Source organism: Podarcis bocagei (genome assembly GCF_964188305.1).
Source record: "Podarcis bocagei genome assembly, chromosome: 14".
Lineage (NCBI taxonomy): Eukaryota > Metazoa > Chordata > Lepidosauria > Squamata > Lacertidae > Podarcis > Podarcis bocagei.
In genome coordinates, this window is record NC_138139.1 from 23810342 (window position 1) to 23832447 (window position 22106).

Genomic DNA, 22106 nt, shown 5'->3' on the forward strand with positions numbered 1-22106 from the left:
AGGATTGCAGTGCAAAATATGCAGAAATGAAGATTTCAAAGACTAGCTATGTTTTTGATTCAAGAAGTGTGAATTAGGTAGGTTTGCATTAAAAAGTGAACCAAATTGAATTTATTCTGCATCCGTATCATACAGACAGACCCTCCAAGTGTCCCTATTTTCTAGGGACAGTTTTGGATTTACAGAAGCTGTCCTGGTTTCGGACCAGATCCCAGAATGTTCCACTTTCCTTAGGATGTCCCTATTTTCATTGGAGAAATGTTGGAGGGGGTATGGAATTATGTGACCCCCGAGCCAAAGATATAAGTAACTATGCAACCTTTAGAAGACATCTGAAGGCAGCCCTGTATAGGGAAGGTTTTTTAATGTTTAATGTTTTATTATGTTTTTATATGTGTTGGAAGCCACCCAGAGTGGCTAGGGCAACCCAGTCAGATGGGCACAAATTAATAATAATAATAATAATAATAATAATAATAATAATAATAGACGTCCCTAGGTTCATCAGAGAAATGTGGTGAACCAAAAGTAACCCTAGCAAGATATGCAAATAAAACAAAATTACAAGTCCCTCAGTATCGTGCAGCAGTCTCCTTTCCTCCATTTTATTTTCTCACCCACTTAATCTCAGAATGTGGGAATGGTACTAGAGGAGGGTCTCAGATGGTTATCTTAAGGAGGTGGCAGGATTATTCAGGAAGAAGTGATTTTTCTGCTATTCTGGTCCAAGGCCCTTTAGGACAGGAGGCAGCCATCATTTGTCTCTAGCGAACATTTGGAATTATAGAGAAAATGCAAGTTGGAGGGGGGGAAGTTGCTGCGGAGTGTGTTTAGTACAGTGGTGCCCCGCAAGACGAATGCCTCGCAAGACGGAAAACTCGCTAGACGAAAGAGTTTTCCGTTTTGGAGGTGCTTTGCAAAACGAATCTCCTATGGGCTTGCTTCGCAAGACGAAAATGTCTTGCGAGTTCCTGCGGGTTTTTCCCCCTCCTCCCCCTTTTTCTAATCCGCTAAGCCGCTTATCAGCTGATCCGATAAGTCGATAAGCCGCTAAAAGCCGCTAATAGCGCTAATCCGCTAATCCGTCAATAGGCTTGCTTCGCAAGACGAAAAAACCGCTAGACGAAGAGAATCACAGAACGGATTCTTTTCGTCTTGCGAGGCACCATTGTAACAACAACAGCAGCAACACAAAATGGCTGCCACATCTAAAAGAGGAGGAAAAGAGAAAGGACCACAAAACTGTGTGGGCACGACCCCACTCATCATTGGGAAAAAGGAACCTACATCAGTCACTCCCCCCCCCACTTGCTCACAGAGAGAAGCTCTTTGCACCTCTCCTGTCTAGAGATTGGGAGGCCACATAAAATTCCAGTGAAACATGGGCATGTTTACAAGGGCATCTTCAATGCAGAAGATCCTGAACCTGTGCAAACAGAAAGTGAGCAGAAAGAGCTAACAGTGGGCGGTTTTTAACAGGGTATTTGCTGAGACCATTTGCAGGCACCATAGGAAGTATTGATGGGCATGATGGTTTGCCTGGGCACCAGGCTGGTGACTGTTGATTTAGATCATTACAGATGGAAATCATATGAATGGAAGCCACTAATTTACACAGTAACATGATGCATTTGGATACTTCTGTGGGCCAAGGACTAAGTATAAAGGCAAAGGTAAAGGGTCCAGTCATGACCGACTTGGGAGTTGCGGCGCTCATCTCGCTTTATTGGCCGAGGGAGCCGGCATACAGCTTCCGGGTCATGTGGCCAGCATGACTAAGCCACTTTTGGCAAACCAGAGCAGCTCACGGAAATGCTGTTTAGCTTCCTGCCAGAGCGGTACCTATTTATCTACTTGCACTTTGACGTGCTTTCGAACTGCTAGGTTGGCAGGAGCAGGGACCGAGCAACGGGAGCTCACCCCGTTGCGGGGATTCGATCTGCCGACCTTCTGATTGGCAAGTTCTAGGCTCTGTGGTTTAACCCACAGCGCCACCCATGTCCCGACTAACTATACTGACAGCATTTTGTAAACCCCCATTGTTGAGCTTAATAGCTCTGGGTTCCAGGACCCCCTGGCTGAATGAGACCTTTCTTATATTGTTCACCCACCCAGCGAGTGAGCCCATTAGTAGCAGCAGATGGATGCAATAGGAGCCTGTGAGCTGCTCAGCATTTGGGCTAGGAGCAGAGAGAGGAATCCAGTGATAGTGGCTGCTTTTCATTCCTACGTGGAATATGAAAGCACTGTTGTCTTACATCCTGTGCTCCATCCCTGACCCTGGGTGTTCCATCCTCTGTAGACAGAGACCCCACAGGGTGGTGCCTGATGAGTGTTTGTGTGCCCTCTTCTCTGGATTTTAACCTCCCTACACACACACACACACACACACACACACACACACAGAGAGAGAGAGAGAGAGAGAGAGAGAGAGAGAGAGAGAGAGAGAGAGATGGGCAATGGACACTTTGCTAATGTATTACTATATTGCTCACGTTCTCAGGGAGAAAAACAAAGGCTCCAGGCTTGGTTTTTGTACTGGCATGCAGACTCAGCAGGCTATCTCCCACCCTTTCACTCTGGTTGACAGGAAAATACCTATTCAGGCTGGGTGGGGGGAAATTATAAAAGGGGACAATTCCTGCAGTAATCACTGGAGAGCACCCCTCCTTCCCCTCCATCTCTGCCTCCCCACCTTTGCTGTGTTTCAAGGCTACAGCTATATTCATTTCTCTCCCCCCCGCCACCCATTTGCCACTCCATGCAATCCCAGGTTTACAACATAATCTCCAGCTGCAGCTCTAATAATAACCCACAATTCCTCCGTCCCCTTTGTGTTTCTCAGAGTCAGTAATCTGGGTACCACCGCATCGTGGCCCTGTAAAGCGACGGTGCATTTCCATGGCAACGAACTAATCCACAGGTGTAAGGTGATTGGGCACCTTTGGCACCAGAACAATAATTTGAAAGGTTCCCCCCCTTCCTCTCTCCTTCCCCTCCTCGTCTTCTCCCTTTACACTTCACTGTTCTGCGGCGTCATGGATTTCATTCTATTGCAAGTCTCCGTGAAGATCATTACAATCTATTAAAGCAGGTGGAGTGATAAACCGTGAGGAAGAAAAGCATCTTCCTCAACAAACCATTATAAAAACATGTTAAAGGGGCATGTTATTAGGTCAAGCAGTGCCATGAGGCCTGAGACAAATTGTCCAAAGCGCCAAGTTGTGAAAGCAATGCAGGAACATTTCAGCCTGAGGGTGGGGCATAGTCTAGTACAGCCTCCCAGCATGGCTGACTGGGCGTGATGGGAATTGTAGTCCCCCCAAAATAGGGGAGGTTGTGGGATGCTGGTTTTATGAGCTACATGGGCCTCTGTGTGCTCAGACTCAGAAATTCTGGGTTTGTGAAGGGAATAGAACCCTCTCCTGATCCAGATGGGATCAAAGCATACCATCAGGCACTGTGATTGGCTGCAACACAGTGTCTCAGGATTAGGCAGCATGGCATACCGTATTTACTCAAATGTAATGTGCACCTTTTTTGGCCAAATTAAGTCACAAAAATCATGGTGCACATTAGATTTGATGGTGTCAGCAAATACTTTTTTGTTTTGTTTCAAGATTTTGAAAATTGAGGTGTGCATTAGATTCGATGGTGCATTAGATTTGCGTAAATACAGTAATTTTGAGCCAGCTCTGCCATTAGGCAGAGTGAAATGGCTACCTCAGGTAAGATGTAGCAGCCCTCTCCAGCCATTCCTGCTCACCCCGTGCCTGTTCTCGCCTGATAAATAACTGAACTTTGTCTGAGGCCATGAAGAAAGCATGTGAGTCCAGGAAAAATAGAGTTAATATTGCTGCTGAGCTATGAAATTCGTTGAGTGACCCTGGACCAGTCTCTTGATTTGCACTACCTAACAGGGTTGTTGTGAAGAGAAAACAAGACAATACCAGAGTGGCTGGACTCTGGGAATACTGGGTTTGTGAAGGGAATAGAGCTCTCCAAAATAATCTCTCAGTATCCTTAGCAAACTATTGTTTCCAGGATTCTTTGAGGGAAGCCATGACTATTTAAAGTGGTATGATGCTGCTTTAAATGTATAATTCAGATGGGGCCTTATCTGTTTGGCCAGGCTTTCCCTGACTCACAACATTGGACTCTGTTTTACGTGTTTCAAGCACTTGAATTTCTGTTTTTAATTACATATGCTTGCTGGCTCCCCACAGGCATCTGTTTGGGCACTGTGAGAACAGGATGCTGAAATACTCAGACCATTGGTCTGATCCAGCAGGCTCTTTTATGTACAGTGGTACCTCAGGTTAAGTACTTACCGTATTTTTCTCTCTATAAGACGCACCAGACCACAAGACACACCTAGTTTTTGGAGGAGGAAAACAAGAAAAAAAATATTCTGAATCTCAGAAGCCAGAACAGCAAGAGGGATCGCTATGCAGTGAAAGCAGCAGTCCCTCTTGCTGTTCTGGCTTCTGGGATAGCTGCGCAGCCTGCATTCACTCCATAAGATGCACACACATTTCCCCTTACTTTTTAGGAGGGAAAAAGTGAGTCTTATAGAGCAAAAAATACGGTAATTCGTTCCGGAGGTCTGTACTTAACCTGAAACTGTCCTTAACCTGAAGCACCACTTTAGCTAATGGGGCCTCCTGCTGCTGCCACGCCGCCGGAGCACGATTTCTATTCTCATCCTGAAGCAAAGTTCTTAACCTGAAGCACTATTTCTGTGTTAGCGGAGTCTTTAACCTGAAGCGTATGTAACCTGAAGCGTATGTAACCTGAGGTACCACTGTATTTTTGTTTCATATTTCTGCCTTATCTTACATTTTTGTTTCAGTGATTTTTGTAATTTATAAATGCTTTTAAAGAAAGAAGTGTGCCAGCACAGTGCAGCTCTCCAACCAAATAATGTATACAAAACACATACATTAGGGCAGAGTGTGCATAAAAATATTAGCAACAATAACATTTAAAATGCATCGTATTAGGGAATGCTGCTTTTTAATATTGGGTGTGTTAGGTAAAATCGCACACAAAAATGTGTACTGTATATGAATGGGAATTTGCATTAAAATGCTGGTGAATTTTCATGAGGACCTTATCCCCACCCCCTACAATCTTATGTGGAAATGAGGAGAAGCAAAACTGACAGATTTGTCCAATCCTACTCACTGAAATTAATGAACCTATGCTTGTCATGTCTATCAGCTTAAATTGGTCTACTCTGAGGCAGCCCAATGTCCCCACTGAAATCTGTGGGGCCAAAAAAGTACATCGTTCAAGCCAGTGTGTGTACCTTTAAAAATAAAGCAAGCAAACAAGGAAGAATAACTTTAATTATTTCCTATGCAACGTCGAGAACTGTGCAAGAATTCAAAGCTTCTCATATATCCCAATGTAACCCACACAACGCTCAAGGTTCCCACTTCGGCACATTAAATAACAGCCAGTGACCTGTGTTTTATTATGACACACAGCTGTTTTATCGCCTAAGTAAATAAATCGCCATTGAGCCAAACTTTGGGAATGAAGATTTTGAATAATAACACAATTAACTTTTCCCACAAAGCTGCCTCCCGATCCACTTACTCTGAGGCGCTGCAAGCTGTGATTCCCACGTGAAGGATATCAACTTATTTCCTCTTCCTGTCAATCATCGGGACCATGTAGGCCGATGGTATGTCAGGTTGTGACCTTTCACTCTAGGCAAGAGCCCCAAAGCCACCAAAAAACCCCATTGAGTTTAATTATTTAGGCTGTTTCCAATAAATATAAAAAATGTGTGGCCTTAACGTATTTCACATGCTTTGTACAGAGCTGGCTCACATATATATGAAAAGGAGCCTGTAAGCTCAAACGTTGCCTTGTGGTGTTGTGAGGGGTGGGGGCAGGAGAGAGAGATCTATTGATCAACCAATAATCAAATCCTGTGATATACCATACATTTAAAGCACCATGATGCCACTTTAGACGGGCATGGCTTCCCCCAAAGAATTCTGGGAGATGTTGTTTTTTAAGGATGCTGAGAGTTGTTAGGAGGACGCTGTTCCCTTCCTGGAGTGGTTTATCAATCAATCTGCCTTCATAGGGAACACTGAGAATTATAGCTCAAGGGCTGGCTCTCCCTTGGGTGGCAGAATCCACAAGGGCAGCTGATCCAGCCTCCAAGGAATGCACCACATGTAGATCTTCCTTTGTTCCTGATGCACACTTTCCTCTTCTTCCCTGGTGGTGGTGGATGCCATTTTGTGGTTTGCCTCAGGCGTCAAAATGTCTTGGACAGGCCCTGTATAGCTCTGTATGCCTCCTAGAATTCTTTGGCAGGAGCCATAACTGTTTACAGGGGTATCGTAGTGCTTTAAATGTATCACATTAAACCCAATCAGATGGGTGGGGTAATAATAATAATAATAATAATAATAATAATAATAATAACAACAACAACAACAACAACAACAACAACAACAACAACAACAACAACAACAATAATAATATAGTAACCACAGGAGAAATGTTGCCCCTTTGTTTCGGCTGTGGACAGACAATAACGTTCCCTTTCCCACAGTGTATGTTGACGCCCTACAGATATCCTGGGCTCCAGTTCCTATCAACCCCAGCCAACATGGCCAATGGTTAGGGAAGATGGGAGGTGGAGTCTAGAAAATGTGGAGGACACCAAACTGCCGATTGCTGTGACAGGGACTTTATAGAACCATTAGAGGTGCCAGACCTGAGTTCCAGCAAATTCCGGCTTTTAAAAAAGCCCTGATTTAAATGTATGGCATTCATGTGGCTTCTGACAGATACAGATGCCACAGTTACAATGGAAGAAGAAGAAGAAGAAGAAGAAGAAGAAGAAGAAGAAGAAGAAGAAGAAGAAGAAGGGGAAGAAGAAGAAGAGTAGTAGTAGTAGTAGTAGTAGTAGTAGTAGTAGTAGTAGTAGTAGTTTGGATTTGATACCCCACTTTATCACTACCCTAAGGGGTCCCAAAACAGCTAACAATCTCCTTTCCCTTTCTTCCCCACAACAAACACTCTGTGAGGTGAGTGAGGCTGGGAGACTTCGGAGAAGTGTGACTAGCCCAAGGTCACCCAGCAGCTGCATGTGAAGGAGCGGGGAATTGAACCCAGTTCACCAAATTACAAGTCTTAACCACTGCTCTTAACCACTACACCACACTGGTTCTCAATGGAAAAGGGAAGGTGGCCTTGAAGGGACTTAAGAGGGCGCCTCTGGTGACAGCATCAAGTGAATGGAAAGAGAGAAACTTCAGTACACCACTTTTGTTTCCCACTATTTGTTAGCATTCAGTGCTAACGCTGCCCATTCCCTCAGTAAGTGGTGGGTCCCTCCATCCTCCCTCCCCCACACAACTTTCTTGGAACTGCAGCCAAGCAAAGACACCATCACTGACTTCCTCTGACCCATAACTGATCCAAGGGAATCCCAGTATGACCATCCAACTCAGAATAGGCCAATCCCTGGACCTGTGCCAACCAAGCCACTTGGCGATTGCTTCTGCAGAGGAAATGATTAATACGTAATGAGCTGTTAGCGGCCATACGAATCAGTCAGGTGAAAGACCGGCGGTCAGGAGTACCCTGGATGAGGAATTAATTATGAGTGCTGATTTCTTTCTTTTTCTTTTTTACGAAACTCGGGCATTGCAAATATTTACGACTGTTGCACAACAAGCTTACCAGCTGGCACAGAAAGAGTAGAATTAAACATGAGCAATTAATGGATGCTTCTTTGTGGAAGAATGAATCCTTAAATCAGGAGTGCTTCAGCCAAGCATAACTTGGGAAGACTCTTCAAACACATAGCAGCGTTCCAAATTTCTGACTCCCTCGACCTTACTCATCCCACCCCTCTGCTGCAAGGGTTTTAGACCTGGAGTTAAGCATAGGCAAAGAGTCTATTTTATTTAAATAGGCCTTCACTGAACGTTGGACTGGAAACAAACAAACAAACAAACAAACAAACAAACAAACAAACAAACAAGCTGGAGATTTCAGTGGGGTGAAAAATACCTCCTGCACATTGCTTAGACACTTGGCTATTACTTTGTAGACCTGTGATTTTTATTTTATTTTATTTTATTGCATCAGTGGGGAACTGGAGGTGGCTGGTGCTTGCCTCTGATGTGCTTCGTGACTTACCTGATCAGAAACAGGAAATGGGGGAGAATTTCAACTCAGTTCACATTTAAAGGCAAATCAACCTAATTCAAACTTTCCAAAACAGTGCATGAACTGAAACACAGCCATCCTTTGGAAGATGCACTTCTCTGAATTTTGCAAGGCAGTTCTCCAGTCAAGTTGTTAGCATCCATTTGTCTTAAGAGACAATGGAGTGCGCTTCAGGAGGTGAAGTCAAACCATTGTGTTAGCAACACTGAAGTGATCTGTTTGGGGTGCAAGCCTGGGCAGTCTGTATGGAGGTCCTGGCCACACAGTGTACAAAAGTCCATATACTGTGGTAAAGTGGGCCAAAAATCATTGCTTACCTTTGCAGTAGTGGCTGGGGCTTATTATATTCTTTTTATATTCTTTTAAACTTTTTTATTAATTAGTTTGTCACTATTTATGGCAGCAGCAGCAGCTTCAGCAGAATCCCAGCTATCTTCTCGGCTGGGCTGCCACTATTTCACTGCCTGAAAAATAACCCAGATGTAGTGTGGTTCCTTCCATGGTACTTTTTTTTTAAAAAAAGGATATTGTAGTTCCTACAGAAACATGGGAGTCATCAGTGTGGCCTTCCATTTTTAATGGCAGCCGATGTATTGTACTCAATTACCTGGAACTGCATTGCATCTGGGATAAAGGAAATGACCGGCAGCCCATCAAAAACGGAACTGTGTTCCTATGAGAATTTAAGAAGTGGAGCAAGTCAAACACCAGTCTAGTCTGTTAGGATTCTTGCTCTGAGATTGTTGTCTATCACATGACAGTGTATGTTTTCATTCCACAGTGTGGGAAGTGACGGAGACAGGATGTTTTGGTATTACTGTGTTCCATGAAGTGGGACTATTGTCTTTTGTTCTTTCTCTCTTTGCTGTCTGATGAGAAAGAGGAAGGAGCTAAGTCAGAATGCTCCGAGTGTGTTATATGTAAATTAGCCAAAATGTAGATTAGCCAAAATGCTGTGCTACTGAGTTCTGTTATGCAAACTGCAAATACTCTGCAGGATCCTAAGTGTGCTGATGCTTCTTGGTATCAGTCGCTGTGATGTTCGGGCTGGAGAAAGCTTTTGAAGCTCCCAACTGACCAGGAGGGAGAGAACATGCCAGTTGGGCATGTGTCTCTGCCAGGGTCCTACACCCGAGTAGGATGATCCTAGTATCCTGATCTCACAGTGGCCAACCAGATGCCTCTGAGATGGCTACACAGAGAGCATGAGCACAACAGCCTTCTTCCTGCTCCAGATCCTCAAGAACTAGTATTCAGGGGCAATCCTGAGCTAAAGGGATCAATTGTTGACTTAGCATGAGATAATTTCCTATATCCTAAATCAGCTTTCCCTACAGGAGCTGCAGTCCGTAAAAACATAAGGAGAATCCTGCTGCATCAGGCCAAAAGCTCATCTTGCCCATCACCCTCTTTTCACAGTGGCATACCAGATTTCCATGGGACGCCTCCAGCCAGGACCTGAAAGCAGCAACTCCCTCTCCCCACTTGCGATTGGTACCAGAGGTATAAAATGAATAGCGTTAAGGCCAAACAGGATGCACGGAGGTGGGACTTGAAAAATACTACATATTAAACATTCATTAAGAAATAATAATAATAATAATAATAATAATAATAATAATAATAATAATAATAATATGCTCCTTTAAAGTCAAAAAGGAAACCCAGTTGTGGTGTGTTTGTGTAGAACAACCCAGGAAAATGGCACCACATAAACAGATCCATCTAGGGCATCAGACCCCTTCTTTGTTTTTACAGTTTTGAATCCTCTGGGTAATGCTTTATTTCCTAAGGCAGATAACAGAAATATGGAGAGAAGCAAAACAACAAAAATCTTCTCTTTTAAAAAGAAACACATCTGAAGGAAATGGAATGTTCTTTTTTAGAAAGCGCCAGCCTTACTCAGAAGTCAAGAGGTCAGAGGGTGAGTTTCTACTGAAGCAAAACGTTCAGGATAGATATTTCTCATCTGTCAGTCCCATTAAATACAGTTTCTTTTGGACTCAGAGCTAAGATATTGCTTGCTTGCTTTTTTTTTGTTTTGTTTCACTTCAAGTTAGCAAGATAATAAAGATTCCGTTGCCTTTTACAGATGTTTAAAGACATGATGAAGAAGACAAATTTCTCCAGCTAAAACCCTCAAGAAATGTCACTTCTGTGTCTAGCAAGAGAAAGCCAGCACATTCTCTAAATAAACATCTGCTAGGAACATTTGAGGGGAGGAACGGAGAAGAGGCACTTTAAATAATGACTTTGGTGTGGTTTGCTGGAGGGGGGGGGTTGCCTTTTAAGCAAAACAAAAGGAAAAACAAACAAATGAACCACCAAGACAATGAATTTTACGGTGAAGTTTTGCCTTCCAAAGAAACTTTACTTTGCAGAAACACTTTGGAGAAACAGCAAGGCAGAGAAAACACTACAGGGACACACACACACACACACACACACACACACACACACACACACACTACTTTTTTCTCAGAACTGGTTTTATCAATCATACTTGAAAGACTGTCATAAATCAGAGCTGGCTTTTACTTTCAGGAAGTCCCTGCTTTCCATTGTTATGCTAACTTGTTTTCTGACAATTATAACCAGGCTTGTATTTACATAATAATTGGATTTTGGTATTAAATTAAACTCTTGGAAGGGGAGGGAAAAAGAATATTACCCACAAATGTCAAAGAACAGTAAATGGGTGACACTAAGGAGAGGCAAAATAATACACACTTAAAGCTCGTCTCTGTCCTTCCAAGGAAGGCCTGGTGACAGGATCTAGTATAGTTTAGACAGCTGTTATGGCATCCTTTGCCAACTTGTTGCCCACCAGTTGTTTTGGACCACAACTGGGAGTGGTTGCCCACATTCAGACCATAAATTTAAAGCTTTGTAATACCATTTTAGGGACGCGGGTGGCGCTGTGGGTTAAACCACAGAGCCTAGGACTGGCTGATCAGAAGGTCAGCAGTTCGAATCCCCGCAATGGGGTGAGCTCCCGTTGCTCAGTCCCTGCTCCTGCCAACCTAGCAGTTCGAAAGCACGTCAAAGTGCAAGTAGATAAATAGGTACCGCTCCAGTGGGAAGGTAAACGGCGTTTCCATGCGCTGCTCTGGTTTGTCAGAAGCGGCTTAGTCATGCTGGCCACATGACCTGGAAGCTGTACACCGGCTCCCTCGGCCAATAAAGCAAGATGAGCGCCCCAACCCCAGAGTTGGTCACAACTGGACCTAATGGTCAGGGTCCCTTTACCTTACCTTTAATACCATTTTAAACACTCACAGCTTCCCCCAAAGAATTCTGGGAACTGCAGCTTGTTATGGATTCTGAGAGTTGCTACCATTACCTTGCACAGAGCTACAATGCCACAGTAAGAGGGCTTGAGTAATACGTAAGATTGCAATATTGAGTTTGTGTCCCCCCCCCAAAAAAGCTGTTTTTCAGGAAATTTGCCTAGATCTAGACTTCTGACATCAGTTGTCATACATCTGGATTTCCCCAGACATTTAAACTATTTCCACCCAGACACTGCTTCCAACTGCAGTATTCCGGCTATATCCGGGAAATTCTGGATGTATGGGAAACCTACTGTTACGCCCAGGGGCGGATTTAGATCCAAACTGAAAAACTTTTGCAATAACTGATCATTGGGCAGACCACAGGCCTGGGCAGGCTGGGTCTTCCTGTAACATACCTGCTTGGATTGACAAGGGATCTGACCCTCACCTGAATCTCATAGTTCTCCTGACAAGTGCTTTGGTCTGCAGCCACAGTGTGTAAATAAAGGATGAGATTGCCCATCAGATACCAGGCACTCTACTATTCAAATTTGGCCCCAGTGTTTTTGTTACAATTCCATTCTCAATTAAGATATCAATTTTAATCTAGAATTTAAATTCTCAAAACTTTCTTATTTGTTAATTCGAGCAAGTAAACTACTGCTCTCACTTCATTACAAACAGTATTTCTACCTGCAACACACTTGAGCAAACCTGCTCCTCTTCCTTTCACATATATTTTGTTACCATTTGCAACTGTAGCTGCCTCTGATTAGTTATCATTTAACTTTTCTGCTTGTATATGTTGATAATATAATTTTGGTTACTGAGAACAAACAAGATTGTAGAAAAACAAGATTGGGCGCAGGCCTGGCCAGGACATAGGCATCCTTACTGTGACAAAGGAGACCTGTGTGCTTGCTTGCTTGATTAACAGCTGTTGGAAACTTCAAGGTCCCTGCTCTCTCTTCTTATGGTCTTTGTACTGGACCTGGAGACTCCAACAGACTCTATCAAATGACAGGGCAGGAGCTACATGGAGCAGGGCCTTTTCACTGGTGGTGCCCATTGTATGCCTCACTCTTCCCAGACCTGCTCTCTTTTGGCCTGTATTTTGGAGCTTTATAATTTAGGAGGACTTGGAAGAACTGGTTGACAAGTCTTATCAGTTGCTGATGTATGAGCAGATTTTATTTGCTGCTATTCTGGGCTTCTGGTGCACCAGGGTTTACACCAATGTAATAGAGTTGGCCAGGATGCCAGAAGGGATACAATTTACGAGCTTTCTCCATTACCTGCACAGCAGGGGGTGTTAAGCCAACAGTGCAAAGGCTGAGCTGAAGCATTCCCTGCTGGTTACCTGCTTTCAGCAATAGAGGTCGCTGTTTGGTAGTACCCAATTGGTTAGCTGTCAGATTCTAGAGCTCCCTATTGGTGGCTCTTAGGTAATTCACAAATACAGAGTTCATTCATAAAACACAGTGTTCATTCATAAAGGAGTAACATAAATCTCCATTGCTACATATTGGGTGTATATTTCAGCGGTTGAACGTACAGGTTTATGGCCATGCTGTAGTGTAGTGCTTATGTGACTGTGAATAAAAGGTGGCTGGACTCATTGTCTCGGGGTTTAGGGGGGGAAGAGGTAACAAAACTGATTTCCAATAAGTGTCCCCCTTTATTTCCATAACAAGTCCTTGAGTCTGTACTCTGAATAGTGACACCAGGGACCTAGAAGGTGCATGGCTTGTAAGTCCAACCCCTGCACAGTCTCATCAGGACTGACCTTAAGGCAATTGGAGCAATTTGGCCAAATTGGGCCCCACGTGCCGCTCCTAAGGGCCCCCCTGCACCAGGGCAATCTAGATGGATTTTATTTATATCTATAAGATTTTGCAGCCTTTGGTTGTGAACTGGGGCCCTACAGGAAAAAAATTCAAGTTGTGCTCCACTGCTTCAAATTGGGTCCCACTGGCTAGCCCTGAGTCTCATAGTTGCTGGGCCTGAGTTGCCCTGCCCTTGCATGAAGTCTTGGGTTTGCAATTTTGGGAGAGGGGAGTCTGCGGCACTGGGTGTTGGGCAGTCTGGCAAGGCCCCCTAGATATAGAGGCCCTAGGCTTCAGTCTACTTAGCCTATACATAAATCTGGCACTGGTTACACCACTCTGAGAATTGTAGCTCTGTGATGGGTATAGGACCCTCTTAGCATTTTCATGAGGATGAACTGCTACAGGAAATGTGGCAAAAAATAAATATTAAAAATATTTTGACACCCCAATCTTGCCATCCTTTAAAAATGGTATAAAAACAAAACTAAACCCCAACCCATTTATTTTGCAAACAAGAGATTCACAATGGATCCTGTGGAACTCACTCATGCAACCAGTGAAAGAAGTGATAAAGAATAAAACAAGGCTAGTCAGGGAAGCTGGGCCCTGAGCTTTGCTAGTGTGTAGATGTGGCATTCAAGGAAACAGCGCTGAGCATGCTCAGAACATATACCAGTATATTGGATCCTGGGTCTAACAGCAATGTAGAGCTGGTAATGTAGCTGGATTTCCATCATGACAAAAAAGGAGGGGGAAACTGCATAACCAGAGCTAAGAGCCAGCAGTTCCATAGCATACATATTTACTATCATATTGTTTTTCCTGCTTCAAGACGGATGGGACCTCCTGGTCAAAGCAATACTTTTGGACTGTGATTTGCTATGTAGTGTGGAGAACTCATTGACCAGAGAACAGGAGAATGACCTAAATGTGGGATATATCCAGCCTCAAATGACCAAAAAGCTTAACTTGAATGAATGAATGAAGGGGTTAAGACCATAGAATAAGCTGTCCTGACAGGCTTAGCTAGGTCACACACCCTCACCTTGGGAAGAAAGGTTGCAACTCTTTGTTCTCTCTCATTCTACCATGTGAACCCTACCGGTATGTAGACCATGTGGCTTTAGCAAGCCGTTTACCAAATTTGAAACTAAGTTAAACTGCCTTTAATCTAAGTTAAACATTTCCTGCTGCTGTATGGAAAAGTGCATTAATCTGACTTTTGAAGGATTTGTAAGTAAACCATTTTTCATTTACCAAATGTGGTCAGTGCTGAGGGAAGTGGGGAACTTTGGAAGAAACTTAGGAGGTGATATTTTAAAGGTCTAACGGCCTATATTTCCCTGCTTTACTTGAAAGCCCAACACGATAGACACTACCTACATTGGCTCTCTTACTTCCCACTCAGAAGTACTTGTTTAAAATAACAGCGGGCCACTGAAACACATGTTTCAGTGTATGGTTGCCCTTTTCAATATATTGGCCAGCCAGCAGTTCTCTTTTCCAGAATATTCCATCTTTCTGTTTCCCTCCCAATAGATGCTCTGCATTTTGTAGCTGCTGAACATACTCAGTCCTCTTTGATTATTATTATTATTTGGGGGGGTAGGGGTTTATCCTCTTAGAATTTCCCCCCTAAGTTTTTTTTTTTAATGTCTGCAAATCTTGGTGTTCCCCTGAGCATGGAGATGTCTTCCTCTTAATGTTGTATCCCACTTGGGAACTTAGGCTGAATGGTGGGTAATTAATAACAACAACAATAATTATTCATTGTACTCTTGTTTTTGATATAGTCCTGTTGGAATTCACCAGCTGAGTCTGCAACCCAGAGGTGTGATGATAAATAATCATTACACAGGGTCTTCTTCATGCAGCTTTAAGACCACAAGCTCCATGATGCAGTGCAACCTCCCAGCACCTATGTCCTGTAGCCTAAGAGTTTCTACATAGCTTCTGTAAACTTCTTGTTTTGAATCCAAAATAAACCCAGAGAAGAAAATAAAAGGCCATCAGGTTCTTTTTCTTTTTCAAAAGCTAGCTTCAAACTTTGGTTCTGTGGGCAAATGTGGAGAGAGAAATCTATTGCCAGGTCGAGTTTCAGAAGTTCTATATTTCTTATATTACTGGGAAACTGTCTAAAAAGCAACCTGAAATTGTTGGTGTGTATTGTTTATGCTGTTGTAGGGGGGTAAACATCTACACACACACACACACACACAATATCCTCTTCAAACAAGAGGAAAGGTTAGGAACGGCTTGTATAGCATTGATCAATTTACGCAAGTTTTCTTTCGACAGATCATATTAATGGGACTTCATTTTCTTTTATTCAGTCACCAGCCAATTTCTTCTTGTCTCTCGGAAAGAAAAAAAGAAAAGAAAAGATCAATGAACACGTCGTACCGTTTTTGCACAAAATCAGTCTCTATTTTCCCCTTAGACATTAAAAGACTTTGTTATTTTCATTTTTAATAGATTTTTTCTTCCCGCCCTTCTCTTGTATTCATCCCCCCTGTTGAGAATGCTTTAAAACCACTCTATTCTGCCTTATAGATTCTGTCTAAACAGCTCACATTTTCCTTTCTGCGATGGTTTGAGTACTACAAGTAAGTGGCAATTGGTGTGTGTGTGTGCGAAGCTAACCAAGGGAGTCATTGGTGGAAACGCACAAAGTAATTCTTACAGAGACTTCTAACTCTTGAATACTGTCAGATATCATTGTGTTCGTTTTAAGCAAGTTCAGTGAATTGAATAAGCTGCCTTATTTTATTTGTTGCATTTTTTTCCTACCTACCCTCTAAGGATTAATGTGAAGTCCCTCCCCCCCTTTTTATCCTCACAATGTAGGCTACACAGTGAGACAACAAGCAGTTCAAAGCTCACTCAACTTGCTCTGTGACTATGAACTATATGTCAGGCATGGGAAACATTTGGCCTTCCATATGTTGCTGATGTACAACTCACATCAGCCTAATGATGGTGGGGTCGGGGATGAGCACACCTCTCCAGAGATTGGGCCTCAGAACTGGGGTGAGAAAGCTTGGTAGTCATCCCCCCAGGTGCTTAAGGTGTCCCAGATAAAGTTTTTGGCAATATTGAAGCACAGCCAATAGCTGGGGGTGATGGGAATTGAAGTTCAGCAACATCTGGAGAGCCAAAGGTCCCCCACACCTAGTATATGTGATAGGTAGGAATGGGCATATCTGCCAGTCTCAGTTTCTCCTTTTTGCTGTCTTAAGTTCAGTTGCCCACATTTATACAACCGTTTGTGGCTTTTTAATTTTTTTTAAAAGCCCTTATAATTTTTTTGAGCCTTTTAGTGATTTTTTTTTTATCTAAAAGCCAATACGTCTGTATGCAATTTTGCCCAACATACACATTTTTGCAAAGAAAATTCCCTTAATTTTTGTATTTTATTTTCACTGATATATGCATTTTTATGCCGCACACTTTACCCCCAGTAAGTGCATTTTGGTAAACGTTGCCTGGTTGCAGAAATGCAATGCAAAATTTGGAGAAACGTGAAGTTCACTTATTGTTTTGGGAAGCGTAAATTCAGTAGATTCAGCCATCTACATGTTTGTTCCAGCCACATACAAAACAGGATAGAGAGCCTATTATTTGCACCAAAAATCTCACATGGGGAAGGAGAGGAATACTCACACCACCACCTGACCTGGCTTCTCTCCACTGCTTAGCACCACAATCCTGTGCATGCCACCTCAAAAGTAAATTTCGCTAAGTTCGATGCAGCGTATTCTTAAGCAAATGCCATGATTCTACCTCCACAATTGGAGCCATTATTATCTCTGAATACCAGCTGCTGGAAACGGCAAGTGAGGAGAGTGCTGTTTCACTCAGATCCTAGGCTTCCCATAGGCACGTGACTGGCCATTGTGAGGACAAGATGGCTGTGCTTATCATCTTATGATGAGCAGCTTTCTCCCACAGCCTCCCTCCCAAGCAATAAGTGAGTTTGGGTGCTGAATGTGGTGGAGGACAGTGAGGTAAGCTGAGGGAGCAGTGGGTTTCGCTCACTTCTGCTTCGTGTACAAAATAGGGGGCCTCACCCTGTTTTACACACGAACAGGCCAGAAGCATGCATGAAATAACCCTGGGTGCCCTGCCACATCCAGCCTGGCCCTAAGTGAGGACTGGAAATTTCGTTACCCCAATCTGAGATGTAAGAACATTAGAGGAGCCCAGCTGAATCAGGCCAAAGGCCCACCTCGTCAAGCATCCTGTTCTTGAAGTGATCAATTGGATTCCTATAGTAAGCCTATAGTAAGAACCTGAGTGTAATAGTACTCCATACCCTCCAACATTTATCTGATTAAATGAGGGATGATGATGATGATGATGATGATGATGATGATGATGATGATAATAATAATAATAATAATAATAATAATAATAATAATAATACCCCATCCATCTGACTGGGTTGCCCCAGCCACCCTGAGTGGCTTCCAACATCTATTAAAATATAACAAAGGTTATACAGGGCTGCCTTCAGATGTCTTCTAAAGGTTGTATAGTTACTTATCTCCTTGGCTTGGGGACCACTCCATACCCACCAACATTTCTCCGATGAAAATCAGGACATCCTAAGGAAAAGCGAGACATTCGGGGATCAAACCAGAAACCGGGGCGGCTTCTCTAAATCCAGGACTGTCCCTGGAAAATAGGGACACTTGGAGGGTCATCATTACATATGTGGGACAGAATTCCATCATTTATGCACCGTGTGAAAAAGTGTTTCTTTTTTAATCAGTCCTGAATCTTCCAACTGTGTGGCCCTGAGTTCTAGAAGTATGAGAGAGGGAGAAAACCTCTCTCTCCACACTGTGTGTAATCATATACCCTAATATCATGTCTCCTTTTACTCAAACGTTGCAACCTTTCCTCAGAGTGAAGTTGTTCAAACCCCTTGATCACATTGGCTGCCCTTTTCTCAACCTTTCCCAACCCTACAATATCCTTTCTGAAGTGTACAAAGTGTTCCAAGTGTGGCTTCACTATTGATCTGCACAAATCTGATTTTGTGTTACGCCATGCCCACACGGCAGCCATGCTGTTATGCCACGTCCCCATGGCAGCCATTTTGTGACTGGCAACCCACAAACATTTTCTCAAAGTTCAAAATGTGCCCGCTGCCACAGATGGGTGCTATTAAATGTTTCCTTTCCTTAATTTTGGATTCCTGCCCTCCCTACTTCTCCATCATCCCTTTCCCTGTTCTCAGTTTTTTCTTTGCTTTGCTTCTTGACGTTGCCATTTGGAAAAAAAAAAAAATCGATGAAGAGGTCCTAGTCATCACGGCATAAAATAAGCCTCAATTTTACTTTACACTAAGCAAACAAACACACATACTTCTTTATTCCTCTAATTATCAGTATTGTTCATAAAGGGGATGCATCTATAGCCTCTCCTTTGCCCTCTACCCCCTGCAGCTAAATTTCCCAAAGATGCTTTGCCACTTCAAAGAAAATTAAGTGTGAAGAATGAACAATTTGATTTTTATTTTTATTCTAAAAACACACGCACAGAACATATTGATACTGTCAAAATGAAGAGCTATTTGATGATTTTCCTGCCCCCAGTGAAGCGCTAGTATCAGGAACAGTAGGGGTTGCAACCACGACGCAGAAAATAGCATAGTAATAGCAAACTGTGTCATGTTCAGAGCTCCCAGCTTTCTTGAGCAAAGGGGGGAGCAGCCTTTTTATAGGGCAACTTGCCTTGTGAGCAGACAGCACTGGAGACATATGGTACTTTGTAATGTCGCATTATTTACAAATATACAGGCTTAGCCCAGGGAAGCAGGCAAACACTCAGGCAGGCAGCGCAAATTTGCAAAGCGTCTCCAATTCTCCAGAAGCAAATGGCAATATTTCGGTTGCCAAACTGTTGCTCCCCTGCCTCCATCTAAGCTGTTGGAGGACTGTCCAGTAGATCTGCAGTAGATTTGCAGCCAGCAGATCTCAAATGCCATCAGTGCTGACTTAAACAAGCATCCTCTACCTATTAGTGTTGCTATATTTCAAGAAGTGAAAATCTAGACAAAAGTTGCTGAGCTTTTTTGCAGTATCTTATTGCAATATCTTAACAAAATTCACCAAAATCTACACTTCCAACATGGGTTGCCATACGTCTGGACTTTCCTGGACATTTCAGCAATTTCTGCCCAGACACTATTTCCAACAACCGAATCCTGGCTATGTCCGGAATTCTCCGGACGTATGGCAACCCTACTACCTATCAATGCCCATGAAATAATCAGTGATTTATGATTACCCCGTTTCATGCTCCTAGCAACCCTGCAAGGTAGGCAAGGCAGGATCAACCACTGATCTCCCTGGCTGAGTGGAGAACCAAATCTGGGAACTGTAGTTTGCTAAGGGTGCTGTGAACCACAACACTGTGAGGGGTCTTCTAGCAACTCTCACCATGCTGGCAAAGCAAAAGTCTGAGAATAGAGTTGTCTCCTCACTTGGGAAAAGTGTCATAAGGCTGTGTTGGAACTGGGATGGCAAAGGTCTCTTCATCTTGAAAGCTCTGTAAGGATTTACAACTCCGGCCACTCAGTGATTTGAAATGGACATCCAGACAGTCCATATATAATAATAAACTGAGTGACAGTTTTGATTCATGGTGTACTCAGCCCAGCCCATATTGGGCCAACCCACCCCAAATTGCCCCAGCGAACATCCACCCCAACTAAGATCCAGTCTCAAATCAGTTCTGCGCAAAGCTATATTTTTTAAGGAGTTTTAAAACAGAGGATTTAGTTCTGCTGCGAACATGCTGGGAAAGCAGACTCCTTGCCAAATGCCTAACTCTCTGACAGCTCTAGATCACACTAGGCTGGCCCAGGGCTGGCTTAATGTGACTGGGCCCAAGACCCGATCCCTTGAGTAAGCCCTTTTGCATTCACGATTCAGACTTCCATTGAATCCAGTGCACAGCTCAGGTTTTGATAGCTGGGGCACAGGAACATTTCTGGATTAAAATCAGAGGCGCCCCTCCCTCTTTTCATGGTCTGCTCTCAGAACACTGAGCAACTACAGAATATCTCCATTACAGGAAATAAATTTGTTTGTGTGTATGTTTATATATTATAGATATAGAAATAGGTATAGATCCCTCTGCAATTACGGGTTGTTATTGTTGTTTTGTTCCGTTCTTGATTGCAGCTTTATTTTCATATTTTTAAGGAATAGAAAAGGAAGCTTCAATAAAGAACAGCGTGCTGATGAGGAACGGATCAGCCAGCCTTTGTATTGATTGGTAATCAATTGAGATAGTCAAGTCAGTCAGAGAGAAGTGAGTTCGGGTCAAGAAACTGTCAGAGGCAGTATGTCTCTCCAAATGCCAAATGTGGGCATCGCAAGAGGGGAAAGTTGTTCTTGCATTCGGGTTCTGCTTGTGGGCCTCCCAGAGGCACCTGGTTGCCCACTATAAGAACAGAATGCTGGACTGGATGGGACACCTGCCTGATCCAGCAAGGCTCTTCTTATGACCTTACATCCAGAGTAGGAGCATATATAAAGCAGGAGTTACCGTATTTTTCGCTCTATAACACGCACCCGACCACAACACGCACGTAGTTTTTAGAGGAGGAAAATCCGCAGGCATGCCACCCGTAGGCATTCCCTCCATAACACGCACAGACATTTCCCCTTACTTTTTAGGAGGAAAAAAGTGAGTGTTATGGTGCAAAAAATGCGGTAATTTCCATTTCCATTTATACTTTTATTAATAGTACTTTTGTAATACAGTTCAGTATGGGGGGAAAAGAAACAATTAAATTTAAAATATCTAAGTTCGTGGCCATCTCCACATCTTGTTGCATACCCTCCAACATTTCTTCATTGAAAATAGGGACATCCTATTCCATAATAATAATAATAATAATAATAATAATAATAATAATAATAATAACAATAATAATATTTATACCCCACCCATCAGACTGGGTTCCAACATAAATGTAATATAACAATAAACATTAAAAAAAACCCCTTCTCTACACAGGGCTGCCTTCAGATATCTTCTAAAGGTTGTAAAGTTACTTATCTCCTTGGGTCAGGGGTTGAATAACTCCATACCCTCCAAATGTTTTCTGATGAAAATAGGGATGTCCCAAGAAAATGTAGGACTTTCCAGGATCAAATCAGAAACTGGGACAGCTTCTGTTAATCTGGGAGTGTTCCTGGAAAATAGGGACATTTGGAGGGTCTGTTGCAGCAGAAAAATCAATCATTTAATTATGTGCTAGGTAAAGAAGTACTTCATTTTCTCTGTTTAATTCAGCTGTATTGGGTGGTCTTGGTCTCTGGTACTATAGGAGAGGGAGAAAAACTTCTATCTGTTTTCTCCACACCATGCATAATTATATAAATGTCTATAATGTGCCTCCCTTGTCACCTTTGGACAGAAGCCCAAAATGTAACCTTTCTCATTGAGGAGTTACCTTAGCCCTGCAGTCAAATTGTAGTCTTGTAGTCTGCATCTTTAACACTTCTGAAATATCTTGAGATGCAGTGACCAGACCCATGCACACAATTCTAAGTGCAGTTGTTGCAACATAGATTTTGTATAAAGGCGTTACGATATTGACATTTTTATTTTCTATCCATTCCCTAACGACCCCTAGCATGGAATTTGCAGTTTTCACAGCTGCCATACGCCGGGTCGACATTTTCATTGACCTATCTACCACGACCCCAAGATCTCTTTCATGTTCTGTCACTGCCAACGCAAGAGTTCTTCAGTGTATATGTGAAGCTAG

At 43.0% G+C, this 22106-nt stretch overlaps 1 long non-coding RNA gene across 1 annotated transcript in view; it reads left to right on the top strand.

Annotated features, from left to right (window-relative positions):
- LOC308573912 overlaps positions 1-15291 on the top strand; it is a 33276-nt gene extending 17985 nt beyond the window's left edge. The window contains exons 2-3 of the long non-coding RNA XR_014002223.1: positions 9546-9711; positions 15106-15291. This is a non-coding gene — a long non-coding RNA (uncharacterized lncRNA). The remainder of the gene's footprint in view (positions 1-9545; positions 9712-15105) is intronic.
- The last annotated feature ends 6815 nt before the right edge of the window (positions 15292-22106 follow it).